The 12,857-nt window shown below is 38.0% G+C and overlaps 1 pseudogene; it reads left to right on the top strand.

Moving 5' to 3' along the window:
- The first annotated feature begins 9,596 nt into the window (after nt 1–9,596).
- Nucleotides 9,597–9,905, top strand: LOC101645220 (annotated as a pseudogene).
- Nucleotides 9,906–12,857: the final 2,952 nt, after the last annotated feature.

The following is a 12,857-nucleotide window of genomic DNA, read 5'->3' as shown; positions in this document are numbered from 1 at the left end:
TTACAATTTTAAAATATTTAGATCATGGAAGCATATCAGTGCATGTTCTATATGGTACTATATGAACTAGTTTATAACACTTGATCTTAGCCAAAAGGCTGAGAAGCGATGTGAACTAGCTTGCATTCTAGTGCATGCATGCCAGTTGTCTCAGTCTTCCTCCCTATCATCTAGAAGAGCTGCCACTAATCTCGAAAATCAGCATCTGCTTTGCTTAGGATACTGACACTTAGGCAAAATCATTACTACTGCCTTTTCCGTAGTGTGACAGGTGGAAAGGATTAGAAGTCCGGTTGTGCCAAATTCAGAATTATAAATTGCTGGTATGTCAATTCCAATCAGTGATGATCTCCCTGTGTTACAGAGTTAGAACTGCTCTGTAGGGCTTTCTTGGCTGTAATCTCTGTGAAAGCCGATGGCCAGTGCTTTTATTTTGTGATACCTCTGGATGGGTTCAAACCACCCACTTTTAAGTTAGCAGTCAAGTGTAAACTCTGACACCTAGGGGCCATAATTTCTGAGCAAATGCTAGTTAGTACATTTTCAGGAGCTCTTGATAGTGACCAAAATAAGGTTAGAATAAGGGGAGTTGAAATCACCACCCTTGGGTCAATGCTGACTCATAGTGACCCCTATGGTTTCTGAGACTTTGTTTCTGGGAGTAGAGGAGCTGCTGGTGGTTTTGAAGTTGGATCGAGGCCCAACTCATAACCATTTATCACCAAGGGTCCTAAGGGGGGCTGAAGGGTAGATGATATATCCTTAAGGCAAAAGACATTTAAAATATGGAAATTATCAAGGGATAATATTACAGAGAGGTATTTGTAAGTTTCACTGGGGTGGAGATGGGTTGGCAAGATTTTTGATCAGAGGGCTTTGTTGTGTGTGTTGTGTGTGTGCTGTGTGTGTCTATGTGTTTCCAACCCCCCCCCCAAAAAAAAAAAAAGTAGGACTGGGGTGGGGAACCAAGAAACACCAGATCTGGACAAGTATACTATTTTTAGACAGGTAGTTTCAGGATTGTTATAGTGCCGTAATTTTTGGGTAAAAACAGATGTTCCTCTTTCTTCTTTCCTTTTATTCTGTTCATGCCACACAATTCTTTCTGGAGTATTCAAGGATACATCGATCACATTTTCTCAGTTATATAAGTTATATAACTAAAAGTAAAACTTATGACTTAAAAAGTTGTTAAGCACATATGTAATCACAGTTGAGTTACAATTCCATTTGATGTCTATTTGGGTTCATGATAAAAAGAAAGAAGGTTGATGTAGTTTCCTAATATACTCGAAATTGCCATTTTCTAAAAAGGAGTAGCAGAAGTTCATGAGATCTTGAATTATGAATCTGAAACGTATGTCTAGGGTTCATCTTCTCTTGTGACTTAATAAGTTTCTACTGATTTATTCATGAAAATGGATTCTAGCTTGAGGGTAGATATCCAGTTGGAATTCTATTAGAATTTATTCTATTAAAATTTATTTTCTGGAAAAACTTGGTACTTTCTGCTTCTTTGTCTGCATTAATTTTCTTTTTATATTAGCATTGCCATTTAGTATTAAGTGAATGCTGATTCATGGTGATTACCAAAGGAATTACAAACAACCACCACATATAGTATGAAAGAAAGCATTGATTTGATATTGCAGTGAATACCAGAAGATGCTGTAATGAATTTCCACTTCTGAAAAGTGAATTGTTCCCTGAACTGTGAAAATCTAATCAAATGTGCTAAGTGCATATTGTATTAAAAAATGAAAAAAATTAATTATGTTCAGGCTGAAAGGAATATACTGTATACACATGCTTTTACCACATTATTTCTTAGGAATTAGATACATTTAAAATGTTTTGTACTTAATTTAGAGACGTATGAGGAGATAAAGTAGCTAAAGTTGATCTGGCATTGCACATATGTGTTGTTGGATGTTTGTGAGTTGATTCTGTCTCATAATGAACACGTGATAAGAGTAGAACTACTCCAGAAGGATTTCTTGGGCTGTAATTTTTATGGAAGCAGCTTGTTGGATCTTTGTCCCATAGAGCTGCTGTGTGAGTTCAAACTGCCATCTTTGGTTAGCAGCCAAGTGCTTAACCATTTTGCCATTAGGGCTCTTTATATATAGTAGCACATAATGTTTTGATTAGTGCTCTAGATGAAACTAAACTCCCTGGGTGGGACACACGGTTAACCTGGCTGCTTAATGGAAAGGTCGGCATTTTGAGTCTACCCAGAAGTGTCTGGAAGAAAGACCTGCTGATTTAGATCTCGGTAAGTAGTCAACTATGGAAAATCTATGGATTGGGCTGCAGAGGGAATTGAGCAATTGTGTTTGTTCTTAGCTTAAAAAAAGTTCTATGGAACACAGTTTCACTTTCATATACATGGGGTCACTGAGTTGAAATCAGTGATATCAGCTGTAATGTGTATATATATATATCTGAATAAATGCTAAAATGAAAAATAGCTATTGGTTCTGAATGTCTATACTAAATCAGCCTGGATTTCTAGTCTTTTGCCCAATATCTTTTTATGAACACTTGTAAGAATTTAAGAAAAATTAATTACCAACAAGAACTTCTCCCCACAAACCTGTAGTCATTGAGTTGATTCTGATTTATAATGACCCAGTAGGACAGAGTAGAACTGTTCCTTAAGGTTTCTGAGACTAAATCTTTACAGGAAAAGACCGCCTCATCTTTCTCACTATTGGTGGTGAGTTTGAACCATTGACCTTGTGGTTATCAGTCCATTGCTTGTTAATTCCAAAGTACTTACAAATTCCTAGATACTAAATATCTAAATGTGTAGATTAATTCAGGCTTCGATATTTTAAGTGCTCCTTAGAGACAAGGATGGTGATACTTACATGTATCAGACAACATACGTTGTCAAGAGATACCAGTCCCTGGAGAAGGACATCAGGTAGAGGGGCAGTGAAGGAGGGAAGGCCCTCAAAGAGATGGATTGACACCAGGACTGCAACAGTGGGCTCAAGCATAGAAACAATTGTGCGAATGGTACAGGACCTTGCATGGTTTCATCTTCTTGTGCATGAATAGCTTTGGGTCAGAACCGAATCAATAGTATCTAACAACAACAATATACAGCCAAATCTTATATTTCTACCTCTCTTTCATTGTACAACTTAGTATAATTTAATAATAAGAGAATAAATCTCATCTTCACTCACGCTCACTGTCATTGAGTCGATGCAAACTCACAGTCACCCTATAGAACAGGGTAGAATTGTTCTATTTGAGTTTTTGAGATGGTAACTTTTTAACCGGAGTAGAAAACCCAGCCAAACATATAACTGCTACACTATCATGGCTCCTCAATCTCCGCCTACTAACAATAATTGAATGCTGCGTTTTATCAGGTAGAACCAGTCGCTGGAGAAGGAAAGCATGCTGGGAGAAGGGTCATCAAAAAAGGAAGATCTTTAGGAGTTGTGTTGACAAGGTGTCTCAAACACAGGAACCATTGTGAGGGTGGGGCAGGAATGGCCAGTGTTTTGTACTGTTATGTGTATGGATGTTATGAGTGGAGCCAACTTGATGGCATTTAACCAAAACACTTGTAAAGTCATTAAACTTTGAGAGTACTTTACTTTGGAAATCATGGAAATTTTTAAATAAAAAGAATTGTCATGATGATTATATAGTGTTTGTGTAGCAGTCAGTCTTTACAGGAGCAGATAGCTTCATCTTTCTTACGCAGAGCAGCTGGTGGCTTTGAACCTCTAACCTTGTGGTTTACGGTACATTGAGTACTTGACAGTGCCACCAGGAGTCCTCACAAGGGGAAAGGAGAATCAAATTCAACATCAGTCCATGATTGAGTGCAATGAGGCAGAAATCAGACATTCCTCTACCCTGAAACTCTTTCACTTTTGACACTACTCTCATTTCCAAGCACTCTTCACTTCTCTGCTGGATTTGCAGTTACCACAGAGAACTGATACCATTTTTATGATTATAGGGCTTAGTAGGGAGTTTATTAGGTTACAACTCAGGAGCATAAATGCTCAGGATACATTCTTTGGTTAGCACTGTTACTTCTCAGTCATACCCATAGGCAGACCTCTCCTGTTTTTGGCTTTGCAGCCATTCGGCCCCTTGACCTCTGCCTTGCTTTGGCAAGTGTTATTAAGCTCTTTTAGTCTGGTTCATAAATGCCCCAAAGGTACTCCATTCTGCGAGTAAGCCTCAGCTCTAGAGCACTTAGCTCTGGGTTGGCAAACTTAGAGACCTAGACAAATGTCCAGGATGTGTCCTACTTTGCAGGCAAGTCTCCTACCTGAAGACAACTATCTCATGCTGCACTGTTGCGGCTTCTCTCCCTCTCCTTGTTTCTCTCCTGGGTTGAGTAGGTTCAGTGAACAGAGATCTTGGAGTCTGAAGGATGGGTTTCACTCTTGGTTCTTCTTTGTTGATGGTAGTAAGATTCCTCCATTCCTGCATGAGGTGGCCAATTTTAAACCCGCTGTTGTGGCAAAACTGACATATACCCCATTTGCATGGTCACAACCACTTATATTTGCATAGTTCTGCTCAGTCATTCAGAATCAACTTGATGGCATTGAATTTGGTTTGGTTTTAGTTTCTTATCAGTCACTTAGGAATTACCAAGACCATGGGTAAGAGCCCTAGTGGCACAGTGGGTTAAGCATTGGGCCACCAACCTTGAGGTCAGCATTTTGGAACCACAAGCTATTCCCAGAAGAAAGACAGGGTTTTCTACTCCTGTAAAAAAGTTACAATCTCGGAAACTCATAAGGGCAATTCTACTTTGTACTTAGGGTCACTATGGGTCATCATCGACTTGATAGTGAATTTGGTTTTTGGTTTGAGAGCTATTCCTCTGGAGAAAGATGAGACTTTCTACTTCCATAAATATTTATAGTCTTGGAAACCCACAGGGACAGTTCTATAGGATCTGTCCTATAGGATCAGTATGACTCAGAATTGACTAAATAAGTGGCTTTGATTTTGAGAGTTGAGATGATTACGAGGAAAATGTTAAGAGTAAAATATCAGTGAAGATCATTCAGTAACTTGCTGCAACAGCAAGTCGACAGGGATCTGCCAGAATTTCAAGTTGGATTCAGAAGAGGACATTGCATGATATCATCACATGGATCTTGACTGAAGTAGAGAATACTAATTTGATTGGTGAGTCATACAAAACTATTAATAATGTTAGAGAAGAATGGGAATTTCATAATACTTCATTGTGGTCATGCCCAACCAGGTACATGGACCAAGGGCCAATTATATGAACAGAACAAGGAAATACTGCGTGGTTTAAAATCAGGAAGCTATGAGTCAGGGTTGTATCTTTTTACTATATATATTCAGCTTGTATGCTGAGCAAATAATCTGAGAAGTTGGACTATATGAAGAAGAATGTGGCACCAGAAGAGCCCTAGTGGCATACTGGTTATGTGTTGGACTGCAAGGTCAGCAGTTTGAAATCACCTCCGCAGAACAAAGATGGGCTTTCTGTACCTGTGAGGGATAAAGTCTCGGAAAGTTGCAAGAACAGTTCTACCCTGTTAGAAATAGGGTTGCTGTGATCAACATCCAACGACAATGAGTTTGGGTTTTTTTGTTTCAGTGGTGTTAGGATCAGGAGGAAGGCTTATTAACAACCCGTGACATGCAGATGATACAATCTTGCTAGTTGAAAGTGAGCCAGAACTTGAAGCACATGCTGATGAAGATCAAAGACTGTAGCCTGCAGTGTGTATTATAACTTAATATAAAGAAAACCAAAATCTTCACCACTTGGACTAATAGGCAGCATCGTAATAAACAGAGAAAAGATAGCAATTGTCAAAGGTTTTATTTTGCTTGGCTCAAAAGTCAATACTCAGGGAAGCAGCATATTGTATTGGGTAAATCTGCCTAAGACCTCTTATTGAAGAACAAGGATGTCACTTTGTAAGCTAAGGTGCACCTGACCTAAGCCATGGTGTTTTCTTTCACCTCATAAGCATCCGAAAGTTGGACAATGAATAAGAAGACCACAAGAACAAATCTGTGTTGGGAGAAGTACAGTCAGGAGAGATTGGTCCCTGGGAAAGGGCATCATGCTTGATAAAGTAGGTTAGCAAGAAAGGTGGCCCTCTATGAGGTGGATTGACACAGGGGTTGAACAGTGGGTTCAAGTATAACAAAAATTGTGAGGATGGCATAGGATTGGGCAATGTTTTGTTCCGAATCTAACACTAATAGGACTAGAAGAACTGCATCAAGTTATTTACTATACCTCAAAGTGGAATTTGATTTTTTTTGGTCAACGAATAAACCATAGGCTACCAGGAAAAAATGAGCTGTAATGGTAAATTTTATTTCAATCCTTCAAACTAGAGTTACATATTATTTAAAATGTTTAATCAGGAGGGTAGATGTAGAAACAGTATTTTGTATAAAACTCACTGCTATTGAGTCATTGCTCATAGCAGACCCCTTGTGGGTTTCTGAGACTGTAACTGTTTATGGGAGTAGAAAGCCCAGTTTTTCTCTAGAGCTGCTGGCAGTGTGGATCGAAGTTCAACGCTTAACCACTGTACCACCAGGGCTCCATGGTACAAAGACTAATTCAGAGAATTAATTGAGTTGGTGACAAAGGAATAGAGGTTGTATATTAAGGGACTTCAAAAGTACATGGAAAAATGGAATTGAAAGATAACAGAATTTTCTCACAAACTTATTGAGGCTCCCTTGTGTAAGAGTGATCATATCATCCAAGCTTGACAGGGGAAGAGAGACACTAAAAAGATGTTAGGATCGATGGATTGTAGGTTTTGGTGGAGTTTAAGAATGATTAAACAGAGTACTAGAGGGAATGATCTAGAGAGATAATAAGTGGTGATTACAGGGTACAATGTTTGATTTTGAGATTGTGAAGGTTTGGTTTTACCTAATGGTAATGACTATGGAAGTGAATTACATAGATCATTATAGGAAAAGTTAAGGAACTCAGGCCACCAGTGTGTTGTAAGGTTATGAGAAACATGGCTATGAGAATGGTAATCTTGTTTCATTGTATGCTGTCATCGTTTAATACGATGCTATATCCACTGCCATTGAGTCAATTCTGAAAATAAAGTTTCTATTTATTGCCATGGTGCAGGATTGGGCAGTGTTTCGTCCTGTTGTATATGGGGTGATTATGAATCTCAGCTAACAATAGGGTTTTAAAAAGTTACAAGTTTTCCAATGTATTGATTAAAAAAAAAAACCAATTCTTTCTTACCGTATTACCATATTATCCCCAGAATTTGATATGTCAAACAGGTGTACGTGTATTTTTAGAAGAGTGTGTGATATACTTATACCCTTGACCTAGTGTAATGTTTTTCAATTTCTTAGCTATTTGCTGAGATTGCTAGCCAACTCTCTTTCCTACCAGTTTACATAAAATTAAGTTTACTAAATCTATTCCTTTGGGTTATTGAATGGGCTCAACATTGCTTTAGGGTAATAATTAATTACTTAATATGCCTTTAAACATCTCAACCTGTGCAGTAGTACTCTATCTAGTACAAGCATCCAGATTTTACAGTTGGGAAACAGGCTGAGAGAGAAGTTTGGTAATTTGTCCAGGGTTATATAGCTTGCAAATGTAGAGTAATGATGTGATTTCTGGTTCTCTGATAATAGAGCTTTGTTTTTTACAGTTCCATTGAAAATTATGATAAATTAGACTGGTTATAAAGCAGTAGTGAAGAATGGAGGTAATTAACCACAATGACACGGGTTTCTGTCCACATTTTAAATTGAAATAAATTTTAATAGCAATGAAGTGACATCAGTAGTATCCAGACATGTCCTTTTCTTTTTGGAATAGGTTTCTACTCTTGACATATTTCTTATTTAGGCTAATACTAAAATTAGTTTTTTAGAATATGTAGGGAAAGGAGGACAGGCTTGACGTCTCTGTTATTTATGACAGCGGATATTCATAGATGGAACATAAGGCTATCCTATATGAATTTTGCTAAACATACCAGTTTTTGTTCAGGACAAGTGAAATCAGCATCATTATAATTTTTTTTTTTTTTTGCATCATTATAATTTGAATTGGTCTCTCACTGCCATTGAGTTGATTCTGACTCGTGGTGATTCCACTGGACAAACAGGAACTGCCCCTGTTGCTTTCCAGGGCTGGAAATCAGTCTTTACAGGGGCAGGAAGCCTCATCTGTCTCCTGCAGAGTTGATCTCGTAAAATCCAAACCATAACTCACTACACCACCAGGGCTCCGTTTTGAATTTAGTAACTTCAAATTATAAACAAATAAGTTACTTTAGTGGTGAAGTAAGACCATGACTTATATAACTATTCATTAGCATTAGACAGTCTCTGAGGTCATGGTACATAGAGTACAAAAGAACATTTTGGTTGGGAAGATTTGTAGCAAGGAGAAAGAAAGCAGAAACATCTTTAATATGAAATTAGATGTGGTACAACGTACTGCCAAAGATAGAACCATTTTCAACTTGGCCCAGACCTAGTCTAAATAGGAAAAACCGGACAAGAATTAAAACACTCTTGGTAATCTACGTATTAATAAGTAGTTTGAGTATTCATCAGAAATTTCTGATCTACTGCCTTCAACAGTGAGTTATATTTCTCCTTTTTGAAGAAGTTTCATTACATTTTAATTGAGGAAAAGGGATGAGAAATAAGATTAGCTTCTTGACTCTTAGCATTGTGTTGTGCTATTTGAAATTTTGGACTCTTGATAAAAATTTTTTTTTTAAGTTATCCCGATAATTTCCTCTTCAGTGTTAGTTTCTCCTTACTAATTACCGTACAGTTAATCATGGGAAAGGGTACAGCTGTGAGGATTGTGTAGCTGCCAAAATCAGCACAGTTAGCAAAGGACAAGATTCTTCTTAGATGGATAAAATTAGGGCAGTCCCCATCTCTGTTTATATTTAAATAGTCACCACAGCTAAATGTGTAATAAAGAAGTTCCCACGTTTGTTCTTTGGCAACAGAATCTTTTTCCTTCATTAGGACCACCTCTTCCGTAGGCAGTTCATTCAGTCTTGGACATGCCGAGCTTTTGGGGGGATGAAGTCAAAGAAAAGTCAGCTTGGGTGTATGTGCATCTTTAAATCTTTTAAAAGTATTTTTTAAATGAAATTACTTTTAGCCTGGTATTTTTGAACTTCAATTTCTGATTAGTATAGATGTATTCAGCTCTGAAAGGAAAAGTTGATTTGGACACACTGGCATAATATTCTAAGCACTCATTAAGGCTAAATTTTAAGAATGCTCTAACATAGGATCTTAAATTTTTAGTAGAACGACTATCTGTTTTAGTTTTTGCCTTTTGTCTTAGCATAATTAGTAATAGTGCTCCCTTTTTTAGTCTCAAAAGTACCCTGGTTTGGGTGATAGATTATCTAATGGGATTTGATGATCTTTTTTTTTTTTTTTTTTAAAGGCAAGGTAAAGCCATAGAAAATACTTTTAATCAAATTTTGTTGAGGCCCTCAGATCATCAGAATTTTGGTGGGAAGCAAGAAACATTTCCCTTTCACTGCGGCAGCCATCGAAGAGTAGCAGCCATGGCTGTGCACTGCCCTATGGCCATGGGCCTCGACAAGGGGCACAAGGTGACCAAGAACGTGAGCAAGCCGTGGCACAGCCGCCGCCGTAGGCGCCTCACCAAACACACCAAGTTTGTGAGGGACATGAAGTGTGTGGCTTCGCACCCTAGGAGCGAAGGGCCAAGGAGCTGCTCAAGGTTTCCAAGGACAAGCGAGTACTTAAGTTCATCCAGAATCGGGAGTGGGAAACACATCCGGGCCAAGAAGAAGAGAAAGGAGCTGAGCAACATGCTGGCTGCCATGAGGAAGGCTGCTGCCAAGTACTGAGTGCTGCCCACCTGCCCCCAACCCCCCTCCCAATAATAATAAAGCCTTGGAAGGGAGGGAGGAAGGAAGGAAGGAAGGAAGGAAGGAAGGAAGGAAGGAAGGAAGGAAGGAAGGAAGGAAGATAGATTTATAATCATTATCATTACTATGGCTTTGAAATTACATTTTATTTTATTTTTGTTTTTCTAGTGCAACATTCAGAAGTTACAATGTGAAAAGGCAACCTCTCAGTAACTTTCTTAAAAACAGCCACTATAACATAGGGAATCCAGGACAGATACACCCCTCAAGACCAATAATGAGAGTAGAGATATCAGGAGGGTAAGGGGAAGGTGGGGGAGAAAGGGGGAACCGATGACAATGATCTACATATAACCCGCTCCCTGGGGGACGGACAACAGAAAAGTGGGTGAAGGGAGACATCGGGCAGTGTAAGATATGAAAAAATAATGATTTATAAATTATCAAGGGTTCATGGGAGGCGGGGTATGAACTGATACCAAGGGCTCAAATAGAAAATGTTTTGAGAATGATGATGGCAACAAATGTACAAATGTGCTTGACCCAGTGTATGTATGTATGGATTGTGATGAGTTGTACAAGCCCCCAATAATATGATTTACCAAAAAAACCAAAACAACCCCTCCCCCTCACTATTTCCAGTTACCTGTGAGTTCAGAGATGTTAAGGTGTCTGTCAACTAATGATGACCATCCCATATACCAGAGAGCTTCAAAAAATTTCTGTAAAAATTTAACATTTTGATTTCATTCTTCCATATATATTTTGAAGCCCCCTTGTATGATATTATATATATGATCAAACATTCCCCACGAGTAGCATGCAAGCTCATTTTCAGCACTCTGACATTTTTCTCTTAACAAAATCCTTTGGGGAACAGTCTATAGAATTTTTTAATCGTAAATCTAGACTTCTAAATAAAATAGTATAAAGAATTCTGGTGTACCGTTCCTCTAGGTTCCCTGGTGCAATAAACATAATTGTCATTGTTGTTAGGTGCTGTTGGGTTCATGTCAACATTTCCGTGGTTACACTGTGCCGTACTCCGGATTGTTGCAGCCCTGGGGTGAATCCATCTCATCTTTCTCTTTTTCAGTGACTCTACTTTATCAAGCATGATTTCCTTTTCCATGGGCTCTCTGATAATATGTTCAAACTACATGAAGCAAAGTCTTGTCCTATGAAGGAGCATCCTGACTTGACTTCTTTCGAGACAGGCTTATTTGTTCTTCTGAAGTCCATAGTACTTTTAATATTCTTTGCCAATACCATAATTCAAATGAATCAATTCCTCGTGCTCTTCCTTAATCATTGTCTAGCTTTCACATGCATGTGAAGCCACATGGTTCAGGCCCAAAAGGAGTCCTTGTGGCATGGTGGGTTAAGAATTAGACTTGTAGCCATAAGGTCAGCATTTCAAAACTACCAGGAGAGAAATGCTGCTTTCTGTTCCTGTGAAGATTAACAGCCTTAGAAACCTGAAGAGGCAGCTCTGTTCTGCTCTAGAGTCACTATGAGTCAGAATCGACTCAAAAGGCACCTTCCTTATCCACGCAGGAAATTACCATTGATAAATAATTGTTAACTAAATTATGGACCTTATTTGAATTTTACTAGCTTTTCAGTTTCAGGATCCTGTCCAAGAGTTCACATTGACTGCATTCTTTTCTGTAATAATTTCTCAATCTTTCCATGTCTTTTATGATTCTTTTAGTTAATATTCATTTATAATTATCATTCATTTTGGGTCAGATTTAATTAATAGTTCCTTTTTTCCCTTCATTTATTTTAAGTACTTTATTCTTGTTACCACAGTGTGACCCTGTGACTCATGTTTATTTTATATTTGTTTGCTATTTTCAAGCAAGCACTTAGACTTGTACTTTGTTTATGGCATTACTAGATAACGTATCGTTTGGCATTGCTAGATACATGTATCATTTATTTGATATAAAACCCTACATTCAGAGCATGGATCTGACATTTAACATTGTTCCTACAGGGTGGGGCAAGGGGCAGGGACCAGGGACCGGGGTGGCGGTGGCGGTGGAGGAAGGTGTATGTTACAATGCTGTATCAAGCCATGGACTGCATGCTGCTTTTGAGTAAAAGAAAGAAACAGTGTTTCTTGTATGAGATAGCTTCAAAAATTAGAGTAAAAAAGATAATGACATTTTCCCACAAACTTTTTAACCCTTCCTCGTATCTCCCTTGATTACCTTAATTGTCAATAAATATACCTGTTCTTAGCTCTTTTCTGGAGTAAGTTGCTGTCTGGTTTTTCAGACAACTCTTTCCAGATCTGCACTGCCTTTTGTCTTCTTCCAACGATTTTTCTCTTTGTTTTCTATATATTTGTTATCCTGGTCTCTCCCCTTTTTAAAATCTCAATATACGGTTTTTTAAAAAGGCAGTCTCATGCAGTACTCTTTCTTAAAAGTCTCTGGCAGCTGCACATAGAGGCTAAATTAAATCTTATGGCCTGCATAGCCTTGTACCTATAACTACCTAGCACCTTCTCAATGGGTTGTTTTTATTTGAGTGTTTATTTTGTTTTTGTCCCAGTCTATTTAGGTGATTTGCATTGTTGAAATTATAAGCCTAATAGGGTTTCAAAAATATTTTTTTGAAAATGCTCTTCTCCAGACATTTTCTTAGATTGAATTATAGGTACAACTTTAATCTTAGACCTAGATATGTCACCTAGTTCAACAGCTTCATGTTACAGATGAGGAAACGTGGTATGCCATTACTTTTTTTTTAGAACATTGTACCCTCTTATTAAAATGTTATTAAAAGCAAGAAATAGAAACTTAGCATTTAAAAATGGACATGCTGAAGAAAGGGAGGAAAAAAACCCGTACTATTTGGAAGAAATGCTTTTTAAATTTTCCCCAAACCTTTTATTGTGAATTAGCTAGGGATTTACAT

Source organism: Echinops telfairi, unplaced genomic scaffold, assembly GCF_000313985.2.
Source record: "Echinops telfairi isolate 266 unplaced genomic scaffold, ASM31398v2 ScPeMD7_7458;HRSCAF=8496, whole genome shotgun sequence".
Lineage (NCBI taxonomy): Eukaryota > Metazoa > Chordata > Mammalia > Afrosoricida > Tenrecidae > Echinops > Echinops telfairi.
Note: the sequence above shows the minus strand (reverse complement) of the source record. Positions and strands in the feature narration are given on the sequence as shown.